Below are 21887 nucleotides of genomic sequence, written 5' to 3'. Positions count from 1 at the left end.
AAAATTTAAAATTGTGAAAAAGATTTGTTGTTGTTACTGCTGCACAAGGACTTAAAACCTGTATTAAAATAATCCACCCCCATTTTTTTCTTTTAATTTAAGATAGGTCAACAAGGCTGCACAGTAATTGCACATTATATAAAGTGCAAAGACCTGCACAAGGATCTCAGTTCAAGTCCCAGCTCCTAACCTGCAGGGGGATCGCTTCATAAGCAGTGAAGCAGGTCTGCAGGTGTCTTTCTCTTCCCCTCTCTGTCTTCTCTTCCCCCTCTCAATTTATCTCTGTCCTATCCAATAAAATGGGGAAAAATGGCCTTTGGAAACAGTGGATTCATAGTGCTGGCTCTGAGCCTCAGCGATAACCCAGGAGGCAAAAATAAAATAAGAGGAGGGTTAGTAAAATAGCTCACTTGGTTAGTGTGCTGCTTTGCCATGTTTGAGCCCAGGCACCCTCCTCCCATAGCCCCTGACAGCATTGAAGGAATCTTTGGTCTTGATGTCTCTCACTCTTTCTCTGCTTCACTTACTCTATTTATATATCCAAGAAGGGAAAAATGCAGAGAGGGACATAGAAAGAGATACAAAGAGAGAGCAAGGAAAACATTATAACACCTGCCATGCAGGACAAAGTTTGAACTTTATCTACCAAGTAAACAATCTTCCACTCTACCCTTAAAAAATTGTATGTGAAGAAATATATTTTATTATTGCCTCCTTGAGTACTAGTACCTTTTTACATATCTTCTCCTACTATTTATATTAATAGTAATGTGTGAAAAGTCAAACCTTATTAGACTTTGACATTATTTGTATTTACAATATATTATGTGTTGGTAAGCAATAATAGATATCAATTTTTCTTCCTTAATTATTTTTTTCCAGGTTTCACTGATTATGTATTACCATTTGGTTTCCTTCTGTACAATGAGAATATTAGTGTGTCCTCTACACTAAAGCAGAATAACAACAAATATAATGAAATATTACATCAAGTTGAGAGAAACTAATATAAAACACCATTCTCTACACAAAATCATGTCATTTAATATGCTTAGATAAAAAATTAGTTGAAAAGATGCCACAACTAGGATAGATCACATGGTTATTTAATTATCTTCCCAGTGAATCTGTGCTTATCAATGGCTGACCATGTTTTAAATTCTGAGTAGTTCAGGCCACCCACATAACTGGAAGAAATTGTGTCTTTAAGTATATCCCAAAAGGAGTGAGAGCATGTTAGACCTTGGAAAGAGAGGAGCAGAAGTTTCATCAAAGGGTCAAGGATGGTGATGGGTGATGAAATAAACAGTTCCATATTTTATGACTCACCACTGTACCTTTCCATCTTGATGTCATATCCTGAAAGAGCACAAAGCTCTTTTGACCAGAAAGTTAGTGCTTTGCAGTGGCCCTTGGATTTTCTGTGTCAGAAGTTTGGATTTATTCATGTGAGTAGCTCTCTTATCTAGTTCAATTTCTAATCTCTCTAGAATACGCGTTATGGGTCAGTGGACCACAAGCAGGGTGATCTTCTGTTTAGCAGTCTTGTATTATAATACTTTGGGTGAAACTAAGAGGATCAGAAGTGGAACAGGGCTGGGCAGTGACACACCCAGTTAAGTGCACATAGTACTAAGTGTGAGGACTTGCACAAGGATCCTGGTTTGAGACCTGGCTCCCCACCTACAGGGAAAATGGTGGAGGAGGTCTGCAGTTGTCTTTATTTCTCTCTTCCTCTTTATCTCCCCTTCTTCTCTCACTTTCCCTCTGTGCTAGCCAGTAAAATGGGGGATGGGGGTCACCAGCAGTGGATTCATAGTACTGGCACCAAACCCCAACGATAACCCTGTAGGGAAAATACACACACACCACACCACACCACACCACACCACACCACACCACACCACACCACACCACACCACACCACACCACACCACACCACACCACACCACACCACACCACACCACACCACACCACACCACTCCCTCTCCCCTTACAGGCCTTCCTTTGCTAACATATGAGTCCCCAAACTCTGTAAAAATTACAGTGACACACCAAACTTTCCCAGTTTCAGAAGTTGTCATCTAGTGGTGTAGACATTAGACAAGACTAATGTGACAGGCTACATATTCTGCAGTTTCCCTTTGTCAATAGAAAATGGGTCCAGGAGAGTTATACCAAATAGAGATGTGGGTAGAAGAAAGCAGTACCAACTGCTCCTTGAAATCCCAACATTTCTGTCATTAATAACAATGAAACTTTAAAAAAGAATATTTATGTGATGTGTCAGGAAAGCTAATGAGCTACTGAATTACATCTGATTCTTGTAATTCTTTTTAAAAAGTGACATTTTGTAATCTTATGACATCTGAGTACAGTCTGGAAATCAGATACTTGCACCACTGCCTCGCTGATTATGAAGTCCTGTTCCCCGACTCTCCACCATTGGTGAGGCCCAGGGGCTTGATCCTGATTCCTTGCATATGGTAGCATGCATGCTGTACTGGACATGCCACTGCCTGGCCCCTAGACAATGCAGTATTGTTTGATTTCATTGTTGATATTGTGGGAAGGCAAAACTAAGGAAAGTATAAGAATATCATTGATTTACTGAGGTTGAGAGAGGTATGAAGACAGATTGTAGAGGAAGTTTAGGGTATTGATACTATTCTATATGGTACTTTAATAGTGGGTATATGTCATTATTCCACCATCCAAACCTATAGAATAACCAATGTCAAGGGTGAAGCCTAATGTCAACTGTTCACTTCAGGAGATAAAGAAACATTTCATTGATTGCAGCAAAAGCCTCACTCTATGGAATGCTATGTGTGAAAACAAAAGATACATGAGAATTTTTATTATTATTGTGCACTCAGTTTTACTGTGGCTAGGAAACTGCTCTAAAAGTGAAATCTTATTAATTAAAAAAATAATAAAGTGATATTAATCTTTTTAAAAGTATTTATCTCTAAGGGTATTACTAAATGTCCCACTAACAGGGTACAAGTAATATCACTTTACCATGGCATATTTCACTTAGCTAATTTTCATTGTACTTTTAAAAATATCAGTGCACATTTTTATGTAAAGCTTTTGTCTATACTTAAACAACAGAGGGGAAATCCTTAATAGACAATTACTCATTAGATCCATACATTATTATAATATTTGCTTTAGCCCCGTTGTTAGCACTTACAGGAATAAATACTCCAGTGTATATGCCTAAATTTTCCCATATTTTGAAGCTTAAGAAGCAGAGTACAATAGGAAAATACAATAGTTTTGCCATTTTTGATAGTGTAAAGCCATCAATTAAGGTTAAAAACTGTTATCACTTAGAACAAAGTAATTTTTCTATTCTTGTGACAGTGTAACTCTGAAATTCCACACCAGAATTTTCATGGTGAGTAAAATGGGGTTTATTACTATTCACTGTATGTAAAGACAACTTATAACCAGAATTTTCAACTCCCTGCAAATTGAATTATTAAATATCAGTTCATCTTGATGGCAAAAAATATGTGATTTATTGAAGACGGATAAGTCACACAGATCTGAAGAATTTGTTCCTGAATTTCAAAGATGAAATTCTGAATGTTGCTTTAAGTAGGTAAACTCAAAGTGACCCAATGATACAGTGTTAATGTAATAAATCATAGGGAGTTTTTCTCTTATTTAGATGTGAAAACTCTAAGATAACATGTTAATCTGAAATGTATTTAACTAAGTAGAGAACAATAAGATCAGTGAATACACAGAGATGTAAAAGAAGTTACAGCACAATGAAAAGTGCACTAATAAACTCCAGTAGATCTGGGAATTCATTAAGAAACAGTGAGGGCACATGAAGTTGGTACAGAAAAGATTAACCAATAGGCTATAAATCTTACACTTAGTATAATGATAAAAATTAGAATCACATTATTACTTTATTGTAAATACCAAGTGGACTGGAGTTCAAAACCTAAATAAAGTAGAACTAAAGAAGTTAAAAAGTGAAATGAGTATATAGTTTTTGATAACACCAGGAGTGGCAAAAACCTTAATCAATATGAAATCTTCCTTTAAGAGTAATGCTAACGGTAGAGATTTTGAAGAAGTCTAAATTGTTAATTACCCCGCATTTTAAAAATGCATCATATCAAATAGCATATATTAGATTTACTCAAATTCTGGTTGAAATTACTGCATTAACTTTCATTAGATAAAATTGTTGGTAGTTTTCTTTTGATTTTTTTATTGATTTAGATAAGAGTTATTCTAAGTTCAAGGAATAGCATGGGGTGTATTCTTTTCATTTTTCTGGAATAATTTATAAAGAATTGTAATATTTCATCCTTGAATGATAGAATCCTCCAATGAAGTTATATGTGCCTGTAGTTCAAGTTATCATCATTTTACTATTTTATGTTTTGCAAGAAATTTGTAACATTCACATACATATCTAATTATAATGGCATATCTTTAGTCATCATATTCATTTATTGACCTTTTTATTATTGCTAGTGTCAGTGGTAATTCCTCAGCCATTATTTCTGCAGGTGGTATTTTGTGTCATTTTTCTGTTTTCTACTGCTAGAGGCTTATAAAATGTATCAGTCTCTCAAAGAATGGACATTTTTGTTTCATTGATTTCTGTATGTTTTCCTGTTTTCTCTTTCACTGATTTTCATGGTGGACTTTATTTTTCTCTTTCTTCTAATTACTAGAGGTTTAATGTGCTATTCTTTTAAAAATGTTTTTAAGTTGGAAAGTGAGGTTAAAATTTAATTTTTTCCTATTATAGGCATTTTCATCACATTTTTTCTAATATATTTTATTTATAATTCATATGGACCATATTCAGAGATATGTTATTTTAAAAATAAAAAAAACAAATTTTACACATGTACTAACAACTGTATTTACTATAAACCGGTAATACCCTAATAAAATTATAAAATTAATTAGTGGCTAGAGAACATTTTATTTAAAATAATATTAAGTATTATTTTATTCTTGAATCCAAATTTTATCTAAGTTTAGATATATATGCACTTTAAAAGGATATATATTTGTGTATTTTTAATTTGTAAATATTTTATAAATGTTAATTCAGTGTTTTATAATGCTGACATATCTTCTGTATCCTACATAAAGTATCTATGAGCAGATAGTCTATATCACTTCACATTTTCTATTAGCTATTGACCATTACACTTTTTTTGTAGTTTTAACATTTTTTTCATAATAAATACTAAGGTGTTATTAGCTAAATGCATTTTTATATTTATTTTTTACATTTCAATTAATTACATATATTATTATGGAATTGTTATTAATTAATTAATTAATTTTAAAAAGGAGACATTAACAAAATTGTAGGATAGGAGGGGTACAGCTCCACACAATTCCAACTGCCAGATCTCAATATCCCATCCCCTCCCCTGATAGCTTTCCTATTCTTTATCCCTGTGGGAGTATGGACCCAAGGTCATTGTGGGTTGCAGAAGGTGGAAGGTCTGGCTTCTGTAATTGCTTCCCTGCTGAACATGGGTGTTGACTGGTCAATCCATACTCCCAGCTTGCCTCTCTCTTTCCCTACTAGGCTGGGTCTCTGGGGAAGCGGAGCTCCAGGACACACTGGTGGGGTCATCTGTCCAAGGAAGTTTGGTCAGCATCCTGCTAGCATCTGGAACTTGGTAGCTGAAATGAGAGTTAACATACAAAGCCAAACAAATTGTTCAATAATTATGGACCTAAAGGCTGGAATAGTGCAGATGAAGTATTGGGGGGTACTCACTGCAGACTGTTGTGTACTTTTGCTTTCAGGTATATATTTTGCCCTAGTTTATGGATACGTGTGAACATATGCTCTATCTCAGGGGACCTTGTCTATATCTAGGTTTTGGGACTTTGTTAGGGAGTGAACCACCTGGAATGGAATTAGAGAATACTATGAAAGGAACGGTCTCACCCAAGAAATGAAGTTGAAGGGTTGTCATTCAACACCTGAAGTCTCTGGACACAGTCTGAAGTGAAGCATGCTGAGATGGCACTCGTTTCATTGATTAGGTTGTGATCGGCGGATGCAGTATTATTTGATATGAATTGAGAGAAGCATGCAGGAAAGTGCGCCCCACCCTAAGTGAACTAAATCAGAAAGATAAAGATGAGTATGGGATGATCCCACTCATCAACAGAAGTTGAGAAAGAAGAACAGAAAGGGAAACTAAGAGCAGGATTTAACTAAATCTAGAGTAGGGCACCAAAGTAAAAACCCTGTAGTGAGGGGGAGGGTGGACATTCAGCTTCCTGGGGTGGCAGTGGGGGGGGTGAGTGGGAGGGGACACAGTCTTTTGGTGGTCTGAATGGTGTCTATGTACACTCCTATTAAATTGGAATTGTTTTTTATTCCTGGCAGTACCCATTATTTTCCTGTTTGTTTTGTCTAATAGTAATAGAAACACTACAGCTACCATTTACTTATTATTATAATGGCTTCCCCCCCATATTGCCATTCTGAGCCTGCGTATCTTTGTCTCTATATGGAGAGTATTTCTTCTGAATATGTGAAGTGGTTTTTTTGCTATTCAATACAGATATCTGAACTATTTAATTGGGATATACAAACTATCTGTAGTTAATGATTACTGCTATATTTAGGCTAAACATTTTTTATTATTTTTTAATTTTTTTACTGTTTCACCACTTTTTTTTAATTTAAGAAAGTATTAATTAATAAAACCATAGGGTAGGAGGGGTACAATTCCACACAATTCCCACTACCCATTCTCCATATCCCACCCCTTCCCCTGATAGCTTTCCCATTCTCTATCACTCTGGGAGAATGGACCCAGGGTCATTGTGGGTTGCAGAAGGTAGAAGGTCTGGCTTCTGTAATTGCTTTCCCGCTGAACATGGGCGTTGACTGGTCAGTCCATACTCGCAGTCTGCCTCTCTCTTTCCCTAGTAGGGTGGGACTCTGGGGAAGCAGAGCTCCAGGACACATTGGTGGGGTCTTCAGTCCAGGGAAGCCTGGCCGGCATCCTGATGACATCTGGAACCTGGTGACTAAAAAGAGAATTAACATACGAAGCCAAACAAATTGTTGAGCAATCATGGACCCAAAGCTTGGAATAGTGGAGAGGAAGTGTTAGGGGGATACTCACTGCAAACTCTAGTGTACTTCTGCTTTCAGGTATATATTCTGCAGTAGTTTACAGATACGTGTGAACATATTCTCTCTCACAGAAACCGGTGTATATCTAGATTTTGGGACTTTGTTAGAAAGTGAACTACCTGAGATGGAATTAGAGTATACTATGAAAGGAAAGCTCTCACCCGAGTAATGAAGCTGAAGGGTTGTCATTCCACATGTGAAGTCTCTGGACACAGTCTGAAGTGAAGCATGTTGAGGTGGCAATCATTGTGTTGGTTAGGTTGTGATCGGCAGATGCAATATTATTTGATATGGATTGGGAGAGGCATACGGGAAAGTGGGCCCTATCCAATGGTTCCAGGACTGGGGAAAGTAGAGGCTCTATAGTGGAGATGTGAGGTTCCTGTTATCTTAGGGTTCAAAAAGACAATTGATAGTTAATGTTATCATCACATTATTTGGTAATTGGGTTAACTTTGAAAAGGCCTTTTGTTACGGTTTGTTGTACAGTACCCAGTATCTTTTATATAGCTGTGCTATTGGATGCTTCTGATCTACTTGTTCTAGGCTTTTGAGAGAATCTGCATATCAATTACACTGCATGTATTGAGAAAAGATTCAGTTTGTGTTTTGAAAAACTTCGAGACATACAATTAATTTTCCCCCTCTCATACTAATTAACTAGTGATTTATATGACTACATTTTACTAGGAGTGTACATAAACACTATTCCCACCACCAAAACACTTTGACCCATCCCTCCCACCAAGTCCCAACCCCCACTGTCCCAGGAAGCTGTATGTCTACCTCTCATCTCAAGGTTATTACTTTGGTGCCCTACTTACAATTTGGTCAGGTCCTGCTTTTAGTTTCCCTTTCAGATCTTCTTACTCAACTTCTGTTGATGAGTGGGATCATCCCATACTCATCTTTATCTTTCTGACTTAGCTCACTTAACATAATTCCTTCTATCTTTGACCAAGATGGGTCAGAGAAGGAGGGTTCACATTGTTCTTGATAGCAGCATAGTATTCCATTGTGTATATATACCACAGCTTTCTCAGCCACTCATCTGTTGTTGGGCACCTGGGTTCCTTCCAGGTTTTAGCTATTATGAATTGTGCTGCTATGAACATAGGAGTACACACCTCTTTTTGGTTGGGTGTTATGGAGTCCTTGGGGTATAACCCCAGGAGAGGAATTACTGGATCATATGGAAGGTCCATGTCTAGCCTTCTGAGAGTTTTCCAGACTGCTCTCCACAGAGGCTGTACCAATTTACATTCCCACCAGCAATGTAAAAGGGTTCCTCTGTCCCAACAACCTCTCCAGCATTTGTTGCTGCTGTTCTTTTTGATGTATGCCATTCTTACAGGAGTGAGGTGGTATCTTAGTGTTGTCTTAATTTGCATTTCTCTGACAATCAGTGACCTAGAGCAGTTTTTCATATGTTTGTTAGCCTTTTAGATCTCCTCTGTAGTGAGTGTTTTGTTCATATCCTCTGCCCATTTTTGGATGGGGTCATTTGCTTTTTTGGTGCTAAGTTTGCTGAGCTCTTTATATATTTTGGTGATTAGTTTCTTGTCTGATGTATGGCATGTGAAGATCTTCTCCCATTCTGTGATGGTCTCTCTGTTTGTTTAATAGTTTCTTTGGATGTGCAGAAGCTTTTCAATTTGATGTAGTCCCATTGGTTTGTTTCTGCTTTAGTCTTCCTTGAAATTGGGTTTGATTCATCAAAGATATCCTTGAGGTGTAGGTAGGAATCTGTTTTACCAATGTTTTCCTCTAAGTACTTGATTGTTTCTGGTCTGACATCTAGGTCTTTGATCCATTTGGAGTTGATTTTTGTTTCTGGTGAGATAAAGTGGTTCAATTTCATTCTTCTGCATGTTACAAAACAGTTTTCCCAGCACCATTTATTGAAGAGAGTCTCCTTTTTCCATTTAATCCCTTGGGCCCCCTTATCAAAGATTAGATGCCCATAGGTGTGGGGATTTATTTCTGGGCTTTCAATTCTGTTCCACTTGTCTGTGTGCCTATTTTTGTTCCAGTATTATGCTGTTTTGATGATGATGGCTTTATAATATAGTTTAAGGTCTGGGACTGTGATGCCTCCATTTCTGTTTCTTTTCCTTAAGATGGTCTTGGCAATTCTAGGTGTTTTCAGGTTCCAGATAAATGATTGTAGTGTTTGTTCTACTCTCTTAAAGAAGCTTGGTGGAACTTTGATGGGTATTGCATTAAATTTGTATATGGCTCTGGGGAGAATATTCATTTTGATGATATTTATTCTTCCAATCCATGAGCTTGGGATATCTTTCCATTTCTTGGTATCAGTTTCTATTTCCTTGAGTAGCGACTCATAGTTTTCAGTATATAAGTCTTTCACTTCTTTGGTCAACTTGATTCCTAGGTATTTGATTGATTTTGCTGAAACAGTAAATGGGATTGATTTCTGGTTACTTCTTCTTCAGATTTAGTGTTTGCATAAAGAAATGCCACTGATTTTTGTACATTAATTTTGTAGCCTGATACCTTGCTATATTGCCTAATAACTTCCAGTAGTTTTCTGCTGGATTCTTTAGGGTTTTCTATGTATACTATCATATCATCTGCAAATAGTGAGAGCTTGACTTCTTCCCTTCCAATCTGTATTCCTTTTATTTCTTTCTCTTGCCTGATTGCTATGGCAAATACTTCCAATACTATGTTGAAGAGTAACGGTGATAGTGGACAGCCCTGTCTAATCCCCGATCTGAGGGGGAATGCTTTCATCTTCTGTCCATTGAGTATGATGTTGGCTGTAGGTTTTCTATATATAGACTCCACTGTCTTGAGGAATTTCCCAAGTATTCTTATTTTTTGTAGAGTTTTGAGCATGAATGGGTGTTGGATTTTGTCAAAGGCTTTCTCTGTATCTATTGAGATAATCATGTGGTTTTTGGCTTTGCTTTAATTGATGTGGTGAATGACATTGATTGACTTATGGATGTTGAACCAGCCTTGCATTCCTGGGATGAATCCCACTTGGTCGTGATGAACAATCTTTTTGATATGTTGCTGTATCCGGTTGGCCAAGATCTTATTTAATATTTTGGCATCTATGTTCATCAGAGATATTGGTCTGTAGTTTTCCTTTTTTGTTCTGTCCCTATCAGCTTTTGGTATCAGGGTGATGTTGGTTTCTTAGAAGGTGGAAGGGAGTATTCCTGTGTCTTCAATCTTATGGAAAAGCTTAAGAAGTATGGGTTCTAACTGTTTCCTGAAAGTTTTGTAGAATTCGTTTGTGAAGCCATCTGGTCCAGGACTTTTGTTGTTGGGGAGGTTCTTAATAACGGTTTCAATTTCTTTGTCTGTGATTGGTGCATTTAGATTTTGTAGTTCTTCTTGGTTCAGTTTTGGAAGGGCATATGCTTCTAGGAATTGTTCCATTTCCTCCAGATTCTCTAGCTTGGTGTCATATATTTCTTTATAGAAGTTTCGCAGGATTCTCTGGATTTCTGTGGTGTCACTTGTGATATCTCCTCCATCGTTTACAATTCTATTAATTTGAGACTTCTCTCTTTTTTGTTTGGTGAGTCTAGCTAGGGGTTTGTCAATTCTGATGAATCTTTCAAAGAACCAACATTTGGCTTCATTGATCTTTTGTATGGTTCTTTTATTTTCGATGTTGTTTATTTCTGCTCTAACTTTAGTGATTTCTGTCCTTCTGGTTGCTTTAGGGTTCCTTTGTTCCTCTTCCTCTAAGTCCTTGAGGTGTGCAGTAAGGTAATTCATTTGAGCTTCTTCTTGGTGTTTAATACGTGATTGTTTGGCTATAAGTTTCCCTCTCAGTACTGCTTTAGCTGTGTCTCAAATATTTTGATAGGTTGTGTCTTCATTTTCATTAGTTTCCGGGAACATTTGAATTTCCTGCTTCAGTGAATCTCTGACACAGTGGTTCTTAAGGAGTATGTTGTTTAGTTTCCAAATTCTGTGACTTTTAATAATTGTCTGTCTGTTGTTAAATGTTAGTTTTAGTCCACTGTGGTCTGAGAAGATACTAGGGATGATTTCAATGTTCTTGAATTTATTGATGCTGTCTTTGTGGCCTAACATGTGGTCTATCCTTGAGTATGTGTTATGTGGATTTGAGTGAAGGTATATTCCACTTTTTTGGGGTGAAGGACTCTGAAAATGTCCAAAAGGTCTAGTTTGTCAATCTCTTCATTCAATTCTCTTGTATCTTTGTTGGTTCTCTGCTTTGTTAATCTGTCTAAGTGTGACAGTGGGGTATTGAAGTCTCCCACTATTATTGTATTACTATTGATGTATTTTTGAAATTCTTTCAGTAAGTGCTTGACGTGTTTAGATGGTCCCTTATTGGGTGCATAGATGTTAATGATTGTTAAGTCTTCTTGGCTGATTGATCCTCTAATCATTATGTAATGTCCTTGCCTATCTTTTATTACTTTATTTAATTTAAAATCTATCATGTCTGAGATGAGAATGGCTGTTCCTGCCCTTTTTTGTGGTCCGTTAGCTTGCATGATAGTTTTCCATCCTTTCACTTTAAGTCTGTGTTTATCTTGTTGTGACAGATGGGATTCTTGTAAGAAGCATATGGTTGAATTATGTTTTCTGATCCATCCCCCAACTCTGTGCCTTTTGATGGGTGAGTTTAAGCCATTGACATTCATTGATATTATGGATTTAATGTTTTGTAGTGCCACTGTTCAAAAAAAAATTTTTTTTGTTTGCTCTGATATATTGCCAGTATTATAGTGATGTTCTTGTTTATAAGAGGTCTTTTAGAACCTTTTTCAGGGCCGGTTTGGTGATGGTTGCCTCCTTTACCTGTTGTTTGTCTAAGAAGGTTTTGATCCCTCCATCTAGTTTGAATGAAAGTCTAGCAGGATATATTATCCTTGGTTGAAACCCTTTTTCATTCAGGGCTCGATAGATATCTTGCCACTCCCTTCTGGCTTTTAGAGTTTGAGTGGAGAAGTCTGCAGATAATCTTATGGGTTTTTCCTTGTATGAGACTTTTTGTTTCTCTCTTGCAGCCTTTAGGATCCTTTCTTTATCCTTACTTCTTCTCATTGTGACTGTGATGTGTCTTGGTGTCTTCAGGTCTGGGTTGATTCTGTTTGGTACTCTCTGGACCTCTTGAATCTTGATGTCCTTTCTGTTATTCAGGTATGGGAAGTTTTCTTCTTCCATTATTTCCTCTATAATGTTTGCTTCCCCTTCCTCTCTTTCTTCCTCTGGCAGGCCAATTATGCAAATGTTACTTCTTTTGAGATCATCCCATATGTCTCTGTTGTTGTTTTCAGTGTCTCTCAATCTCTTTTTAAGCTCTTTCACATCTTTCTTATTTTTCTCTAACTCATCCTTTGTCTGACTAATTCTGTTTTCTGCTTCTGTTAGTCTGCTTTCCCTTGCCTCGGCTTCTTTCTTCATTATAGCTATTTCAGCTTTCAGTTCTCTAATTGCCTCAAGATAATCAGTATTTTCCTTGGGGGTCTCAACTGTTGTTTCCCTAATACTGCCATTCCTTTCCTCCAATGTTGTTTTCATTTCTGTGATTAATAAGTTTATTATTGCTTGCATACATTTCTTATCTATGATTACTTCTGGCTGATATGTACTTTCTTCTGGGCTCTTTTCTTCATTCATTGGAATAGCAGTTTTATTTGTTTTTGATCTACCCATTTTTTTGATTTATGTGTTTCTTTTTTTTTATGCTCTGTGGTTCCTCAGTTGTTGTGTCTTGAGTACAAGCAACACTGTACTAAATACCTTTATGACAATTACACTCACCAACCTCAGGAATTACAGTAGCAACTGAAGCAAGTATTGAAGCAGTTTAATCACTACCAGTTGGCCAAACAATTTCTCCAGTCCGTGAAAGAATAGTAACCAAATCCCAGTGAAGAATAAAGAGAAAAATAAAAAAGAAGGGACTGCAAGAATAGACAGTATGCAAGTCTACTATCCACTGTATATTCTAGGGGTAACAAGAGGGGAAAGGGAGCTAGAGCAGAGATACACACATAGAGAGTCCACTCTGAGTCAGAATTCTTCCCCAAAATAATTCCCAAATGTGTATCAGTGAATTCAAAAAAATCACATTGTTTGGTGGTGTGGGGACTGGGGCCTATGGCTTTGGGAGCTGTAGGATTAAGGAAGAAAGGATGACAAGAATGAGAAAAAGAATAAAAAAAGAAAGATAGAGAGAAAAAAGAAAAAGATAAGAAAAGGAACAGTCATAAAAGAGCAGTGAAAGGAAAGAGTTTTTTAAATTAATTTATTTTTAATTATTTAATTAGCTATGTGGGGTGAGGTGGGTGGTTTTTGGCTACTTAGAAAGAAAAAACACCCAGAGGTTTCAGAAGGGTATAGACTTAGAATGAATGATACTCCCTGGTGGGACAGAAATTTGGTAAAGACAGAAGCTCAGCAGGGAATTCTGCTAGGAGCTGGTCCCCAGGGACTGGTTGGGGGGGGGGGCGGTGACGTGCTTAATAATTAAAAGGAAAAAAATTTTTTTGTTCCCTTTTTTTCTACTCTAATTCTTAACCCAAATTAAGTTATAGTCACCTCCTTAGTGTCACTGCTAGGACCCCTTATTGACTGGCCTACTAAAGGCAGAAAATCCTACCGTTTCCAGAAGATGTGATCAGAGCTCAAGCCACTAGCAGCTTCTCTGTCTGCCATCTTCTGGGAACCCCATCTTGTTCCACCACTTGTCTGTTTTATTTTTTAATGATTCCTTAATCTGGAACATATATGCTAAAATACTGAACAAAATCCTAGCCAGCTAGATACAGTAGTATATTAAAAAGATAGTTTATCATGACCAAATGGGATTCATCCTAGGAATGCAAGTTTGGTTCAATATATGAATATCAATCAATGTGTTTCACTATAGCAATAAAAGAAAAACCATATGATTATCTCAATAGATGCATAGAAAGCCTGTGACAAAATTCCACAACCCTTCATAATTAAATCACTACAAAAAATGGGAGTAGATGGAAAAATTTTAAGATAATGGAGTCCATATACAGCAGACCTACAACTAACACCATACTCAATGTTGAGACGCTGAAAGCATTCCCACTCATATCAGGTACCAGACGGGATGTCCACTATCACCATTGCTATGCAATACAATATTGGAAGTTCTCGCCATAGCAATCAGGCAAAAGATAGGAATCAGAGGAAACAAATTGAAAGGGAAGAAGTCAAATTCTCACTCTGCAGATGATATGATAGTACACATAGAAAAACCAAAAGAGTCCAGCAAAAAGCTCCTGGAAATTATTAAGTAATATAGTAAGGTGGCAGACTACAAAATTAACATATAAAATCAGTAGGATTCCTTTTTGCAAACACTAAGTCAGAAGAAGAAGATATCCAGAAATCATCCTTATTCACTATCACAGAAAAAATCAATAAAATATCTAGGAATAAACCTAACCAAAGAAGTAAAAAAAATGTATACTGAAAACTGAGTCTCCCATGCTCATGGATTAGAAGAATTAATACCATCAAAATATTAATGCTAGCCTAACTTCCCTGGGCAGATGACCCCACCAATGTGTCCTGGAGCCCCACCTCCCTAGAGCCCTGCCCCACTAGGCAAAGAGAGAGACAAGCTGGGAGTATAGATCAACCTGCCAATGCCCATGTTCAGCAGAGAAGCAATTACAGAAGCCAGACCTTCCACCTTCTACACCCCATAAAGATCTTTTCTCCATACTTCAGAGGGATAAAGAATAGGTAGACTTTCTAGGGATGGGATAAGATGTTCTGTTGGTGGGAATTATGTAGAATTGTACCCCTGTTAACCTATGGTTTTGTCAATATTTCTGTTTTAAAAATAAATTAAAAATAATGTTCTACCCAGAGCCATATAAAATTTAATGCAATACCCATCCAGGTCCCACTAATTTTCTTTAAGAGAATAGAACAAAAGTCACAAACATTTATCTGGAACCAGAAAACACCTAGAATTGCCAAAACAATCTTGAGAAAAAGAAACAGAATTGGAGGCATCATACTCCCAGGTATCAAATTATATTATAAAGCCACTGTAATAAAAAGAACAGCCTGGAGGGAGTCCCGTAGTAGCACAGCGGGTTAAACACACATGACACAAAGCACAAGGATCAGCATAAGGATCCAGGTTCGAGCCCCTGAATCCCCACCTGTAGGGGAGTCACTTCATAAGTGGTGAAGCAGATCTTCAGGTGTCTTTCTCTCCCCATCTCTGTCTTCCCCTCCTCTCTCCATTTCTCTCTGTCCTATCTAACAGTGATGACATCAATAACAACAACAACAATAACTACAACAAGGCAAATAAAAGGGAATAAATAAATAAATATTTAATTTTTTTTTAAAAACTGCCTGGTACTGGAACTTGCCTGGTACTGTTCCACATCAATGGAACAGAGTTGAAATCCCAGAAATTACTCCCAATACCTGTGTACATCCAATTTTTCATAAAGGGGCCCAAACTACTAAATGGTGAAAAGGGTATTTCTTTAATAAATGGTGCTGGGAAAACTGGGTTGCAATGTACAAAATAATGAAACTGAATCACTGTATCTCACCAGAAACAAAAGTCAACCAAAAGTCAAGATCACAAACTATAAAATACTTAGAGGACAATACTGGTGGAACTGTTTCAGGTTGACTGAAACAGTTTGAGGCTGAATGGTGGCCTTGTTGAGTGCACATGTTAGTGTGCAAGGACCCAGGATCAAGTCCCCAAGGCCACCTGTAGGGGGAAAACTTGGCAAGTGATGAAGCAGTGTTGCAGGGGTCTATCTCGCTCTTGATCACCTCCTTCTCTCTCAATTTCTGGCTGTCTCTGTCCAGCAAATAAATAAAGATCATTTAGAAAAATAAAATATAAAATACGAAAAAAAAATTCCTTATACTTAGGAAATCAATGTGCTTTTCACAAAATTGTTTCTTATATTAGCAAACAGAGAAAAAAAGTATAAAAATATGATTATTTTATACTTACATCCCAGAATTGGCATTTATATTAGTATTTATTCTTTAGACTTGAAACATTTTATTCATAGAAAACAGAAAATATAGTTAAATAGAAATTCAGTTTGACTTTTGTATCATCAATATTGTTCCAGAGACCTTACATATTGTTTCATGTATCTATACATTCATACCTATGTTAGATAGTATGCCTATAATTCTACAGCCTCATTTTTCACATATTTTCAATTTAAGCTGTCTTGTTAACACTTTTGTTGGTTCATTTTTATGTTCTGCAAAATAATTTCCCCCCCTGGGATATTGTTGGGGCTCGGTGCATGCACTATGAATCTTCTGCTCCTGGAGGCCATTTTTTTTCCCCTTTGTTGCCCTTGTTGTTCATAGGTGCTCTAGTTACTATTATTGTTGTTGTTATTGTTGGAGAGGACAGAGAGAAATTGAGAGAGGAGGGGAAGACAGAGGGGAAGAGAAAGATAGACACCTGCAGACCTGCTTCACTGCCTGTGAAGCAACTCCCCTGCAGGTGGGGAGCCAGGGGGTCGAACTGGGATCCTTACGCCAGTCCTTGGCTTTGCACCACATACGCTTAACCTGCTGGCTACTGCCCGGTTCCCAATAAATTTTGTTTACATCAGATTTTACTGAGTTATTCTTAATTGAAAGATACTTGCACTGTTGGAAAATCTTTTTTGCTGCAAATATATACTGAATTCTTTGACTTTATGCTATGTGCACATGAACAAAAATAAAAATGTCCTTACCACACCCACCAAAAAGTCAAATTGTTGAGTCTTATTAGAAATATATTTTTAATTTCATTGCATATTACCAAAGTTTTCCCTCAAGTGGTTGCTAGTGTCTATATACACCAGGCTAGTTTTTTTTTGTTTTGATTGATTTATTTTTCAGTAACACTGTCTTATTGCTAGCACTTGCCATTGTCTTATTCCTAATCTGTTATGTAACCTCTGTTATGAAATCTATGCTCACTTCTAAGGTTATGGAAAAATCCTCCTGTTTTTCTTATGAACCTTTTTACATATTATCTTTTGGTTAGTGATCCATCTCTTAATATTTGTGGGTTGTAAGCACTTTTTTCCTCATGCAACTACCCATTATATATATATGAACTTAGTGAGAATCTGTAAAATTTTTGAAAAGTTGGATTATATTCTATATATTGCAAGTTCTATTTATGAACTACCTATTTCTCTGCTATTAGTCTATGTGTCTATCATTATAAAGCTATTACTGTATTAATACTGAAATTTTTAAGTACACCTCACTTAAGTAGCAGTCAAGATTTTCATTCCTGTTTATAAGTTAACTTTTTACATATTCACCAATATTTCTATTATCCCTACAAACAGGATTCTTAGCTTATCTTGGTTATTGTTATGAGATGATAATGCAGTAAATTCTCAGATGAGGATTTTTTTTAAGAAGACACAAAATGCAAATTATAGATGAAGTTTAGTAAAAATTCAACTATACTAAAGTAAGGATTAAATTCATTAGAAAATGGTTATAAGAATGGGAAGATAAACTTATCTAGAGAATATTTTGCAAATGAGCACTAAGAGATAAGGAATTGAAAGTCCATAGCAGCATTTTTGAAACAGAAAATTTATAACCCATGTTTAATAAAAATCAATCATGTGGTATTCATAAAATTGATTGTAATCCAACATTAATTATTAGTAATATAATAATTAATCAGCATGAATAAAGCTGAGAGTGTAATTCTGTATAAATTTAGTAGTCTACAAAGTAATATATATATATATATATATATATATATATTTTTTTTTTTTTTCTCTTTATTCCACCAGGGTTATCACTGGACTTGGTTCCTACATTATGAAGCCACTGCTTCAGCAGTCAGTTTTTTCCTTTCTTTTCCCCTATTTTTATTAGGACAGAGAAATTTAGAGGGGAGGGGGAAATAGTGAGAGGAAGATAGACTGCTGAAGACCTGCTTCATCTCTCATGAAACATTCCCCCTGCAGTTGGGGGGTGGGCCTCGAACCCAGATCCTTGTGCATCGTGTTATGTGCACCTAATCAAATGCACCACTGCCCAACCCCCTCTGTATATCTCCATATCTCTTATTCTGATGGATATGTTAAAACAAAATGGATAGCTGGTCAAATTATATCAGATATTGTATACATAAAATATTAAATCTCTAATAAAATGTGTAAATGATAAAATCAAAACAAGCATGAACTTATATTTAACATTTACATAGAATATTACATCTAGCATTAATCAAAATGAAGATTAAATTTCAACCACATGTTGCCTTCATTGTCAAAAATATGAATTTTGAGTGACATATCTCTGTATGTGTGTATGTGTGTGTGTGTTTGTGTGACATATACACATCTCCTAATCCAAAGATAAACAAAAGATGATATTAATAGTGTCTACCACTATTTTTCTGCATGTTGGCTGGATTTTGTTTCTTTTTGGAGTTATTTTTTCCTACATTGAGTAAATTGGGGGGCGGTGTCCATTTCAAAACTATGGGAGGGTGGTACATGCATAGTAAATGTTTAATTTAAAAGTGTGAGTTACGGGAGTTGGGCGGTAGCACAGTGGTCAAGCGCAGGTGGTGCAAAGCACAAGGACCTGCATAAGGATCCTGGTTCAAGCCCCCGGCTCCCCACCTGCAGGGAAATTGCTTCACAGGCGGTGAAGCAGGTTTGCAGGTGTCTATCTTTCTCTCCCATTCTCTGTATCCCCCTCCTCTCTCCATTTCTCTCTGTCCTATCCAACAATGAAGACATCAATAACAATAACAATAATAAGTACAACAATAAAACAAGGGCAACAAAAAGAGAAAATGAATAAATATTTTTTAAAAATAGTGTGAGTTACATGGAAGTTGGGCTGTAGCACAGCGGGTTAAGCGCAGGTGGCGCTAAGCACAAGGACCCACGTAAGGATCCTGGTTTGAGGCCTGGCTCCCCACCTGCAGGGGGGTCGCTTCACAAGCGGTAAAGCAGGTCTGCAGGTGTCTATCTTTCTCTCCCCCTCTCTGTCTTCCCCCTCCCCTCTCCATTTCTCTCTGTCCTATCCAACAACAATGACAACAATAATAACTACAACAATAAAACAACAAGGGCAACAAAAGGGAATAAAATAAAATAAATATTAAAAAAGTGTGAGTTACCAACACTATTAAATAGAATATGGAACTCTTTTTTGCTGCCTTTTCTTCACTGGGGCTTCATTCCTTATGATTCCTCTGTTCCCTCAGGACTCTTTCCCCCATACAGAGGATAAGAAACAAAGAGGGAGAAGCAGAGAAAGAAGAGAAACCACAGCACTGCTCCCCAAATCATGAAACTTCCCCTTTGCATGGTACTATCATGTGCTGTTCAGGGACACTAGGGTAAATATATATGTTGTAGTGCGTTAAGTTATACTCCCACTCCTAATACAAAAATTTTAAAGCATAAAAACTAAGAAGCAATGAGTATGTGCTTATTTTTTCATTGCCATGTCACTTAAAGTTTGGATAAAATATTTTAGGCCAAAAATGCTCTTTGCTTTTATATCATATATCATAACCTCTAAAGTCAAGTCATGAAGGAATTATTCTTCTAGTATACCAGAAGACCTGGGTAATAACTCAAGTAATTATCCTATCATGTCTGAGATATAAGGTAGATACATACATTGTGACGTAAATACAATATGAGGACACTATTGTGTCATTTTGGACTACTTTATGACTTAGAATTTGATTTAGCAGTATATTAAAATGGGAAAAATCTATTTGCACACATTTTCCGTAGGTACATAGGTAGAAAGCAGTTTGATCCATCTCAAATCCATCCCAAACTTCTAGTTACTTATGCCTATCTTTCCCTATAAGAATGCTAGAGCAGAGCAGTAGGGAAGAATCACTATATTATGGAAAAGGAGGAATCTCTACAGCCCCTGAATAAAATTTGATGAAGTCAGTAACATGATTGGATCTAAGATATAGGACAGATAATCACATCATGCTTATAATTAAATAAAACAGCTATTCTAATTTATAAAGCTATATATAATTATGAAACAATTTTGTTATGTCAAAACAGAAGTTGACATCCCAGATTTCTTTTCACCACCAGCAATTATAGGAGTTCTTTCCACTCTGTCCCCAAATGAGAAGTTTTGGAAATACTGAAAACTTGATAGAATAGAATAAAAATAGTATGTAGCATGTACAAGAGCTGTGAGTCTATTACATTTAATGCTTATTGGCAATAAAGGAAATGCATTATGTATATTGTAGTCTATTTTTATATTTTACTTACATGAATTGGAATGAGTAGACTAGCGTTATTGGCTACAAAACTAGTTGCAGTGAGCTTTCGTGGGAAGAAAACTATACCAAGGGAATAAGCTAAATAGTCTACAAGCTCCATAAATGCTTATAGTTCATTATGGTGCTATCAGGCAAGGTATCCTCAAAGTGTTAATGCAGCATCTAAAAGTGCCTAGTTCTCTCCTTAGACACTGGAGTTACTGGCTCAATAAAATTTAAGAGCAGTAATATCAGAAGCAGAGTTCTGCCTTAGAGTTTTATGAAAGTACTGTCATCATCACTGAGGTTTAAATTGAGAACTCAACAGTGTATGTCTGTTGCTTTCTTTGGGAGATTTTCTTACATGAGAATATTTGAGAAGTTAGAGAATATAATCTTGTGGTGATGATGACTGAGAATGTAAATATGAAAGGAATGCCGATGGGTGGAATCATATAATTTTAGAAATAAGATTGATAATGTGTGATATAAAGAGATCTTGCTAAGAAAAGGATTCCACATTGAGATAGGTTGAACTCAGAGCAAATGTTGTACTTATTTAAATTTCCTTGACTTTCAAATCTTCTCACCTATCTTTTTTTTATTTTATTAGAATATACAGAGTGATTTTTCTCTAAGCTCTTTCATTGTTCCCAAGAACATTTGAGCAACATCAAAGAACAGTTCATTAAAATATAGTCTGGAGTCCAGAATGATAAAATTTCAAACAATTGAAGAATTAATTTTATGTCATGAACCATAGATTATTCAGAATTCCATCAGTAAGAGATAATCTTTCTTCATTTCCTACTTGTATCAGTTCAGCACGTCAGGAAAATAGAACACAGAGCTGTGGACCTGCATGGGTAGAGACCATAATTTGCCATGGAACTTTTGAATAAGACATTGTGATAAAAACTGGACTTTAATTACAAAATGATTAAGACAAACATTAATGTATTTTCTGTGAACTGTAGGGAATCATCAGAATTTTTAAGCAGGAGAAGGTTGACAGATTTTTTTTTCCAGGTATGTTTCTTTAAAGAAAGAATTTTGAGTGGGCCAGGCAGTGTAATACCCAGTTAAGCACACATGTTATGAGCTACTGAAGGTGTGGGCTCAAGCAGGGGAGAAAGCCTTATGAGTGGTGATGCAATGCTATAGGTGTCTCTCTGTTATCCCCTTCCTCTTAATTTCTGTTTGTATATAATAAAATAATAGATAAATAAATGTTAAATAAATAATTAACTTTGAACAGAAACTGAGGAAAAAAAACACCTATACATTGTGATAATCCAGGGATTGAATACATATTACCAATACATATTACCAGAGGGGCTATATGGAGAAGAAAAAATAGACATTTTGGATTTGAAAACCATTATGAAGACAGATGCATAAATATTGCTATAGTTTTGATTTATA

Source organism: Erinaceus europaeus, chromosome 6 (assembly GCF_950295315.1).
Source record: "Erinaceus europaeus chromosome 6, mEriEur2.1, whole genome shotgun sequence".
Taxonomy (NCBI): domain Eukaryota; kingdom Metazoa; phylum Chordata; class Mammalia; order Eulipotyphla; family Erinaceidae; genus Erinaceus; species Erinaceus europaeus.
Note: the sequence above shows the minus strand (reverse complement) of the source record.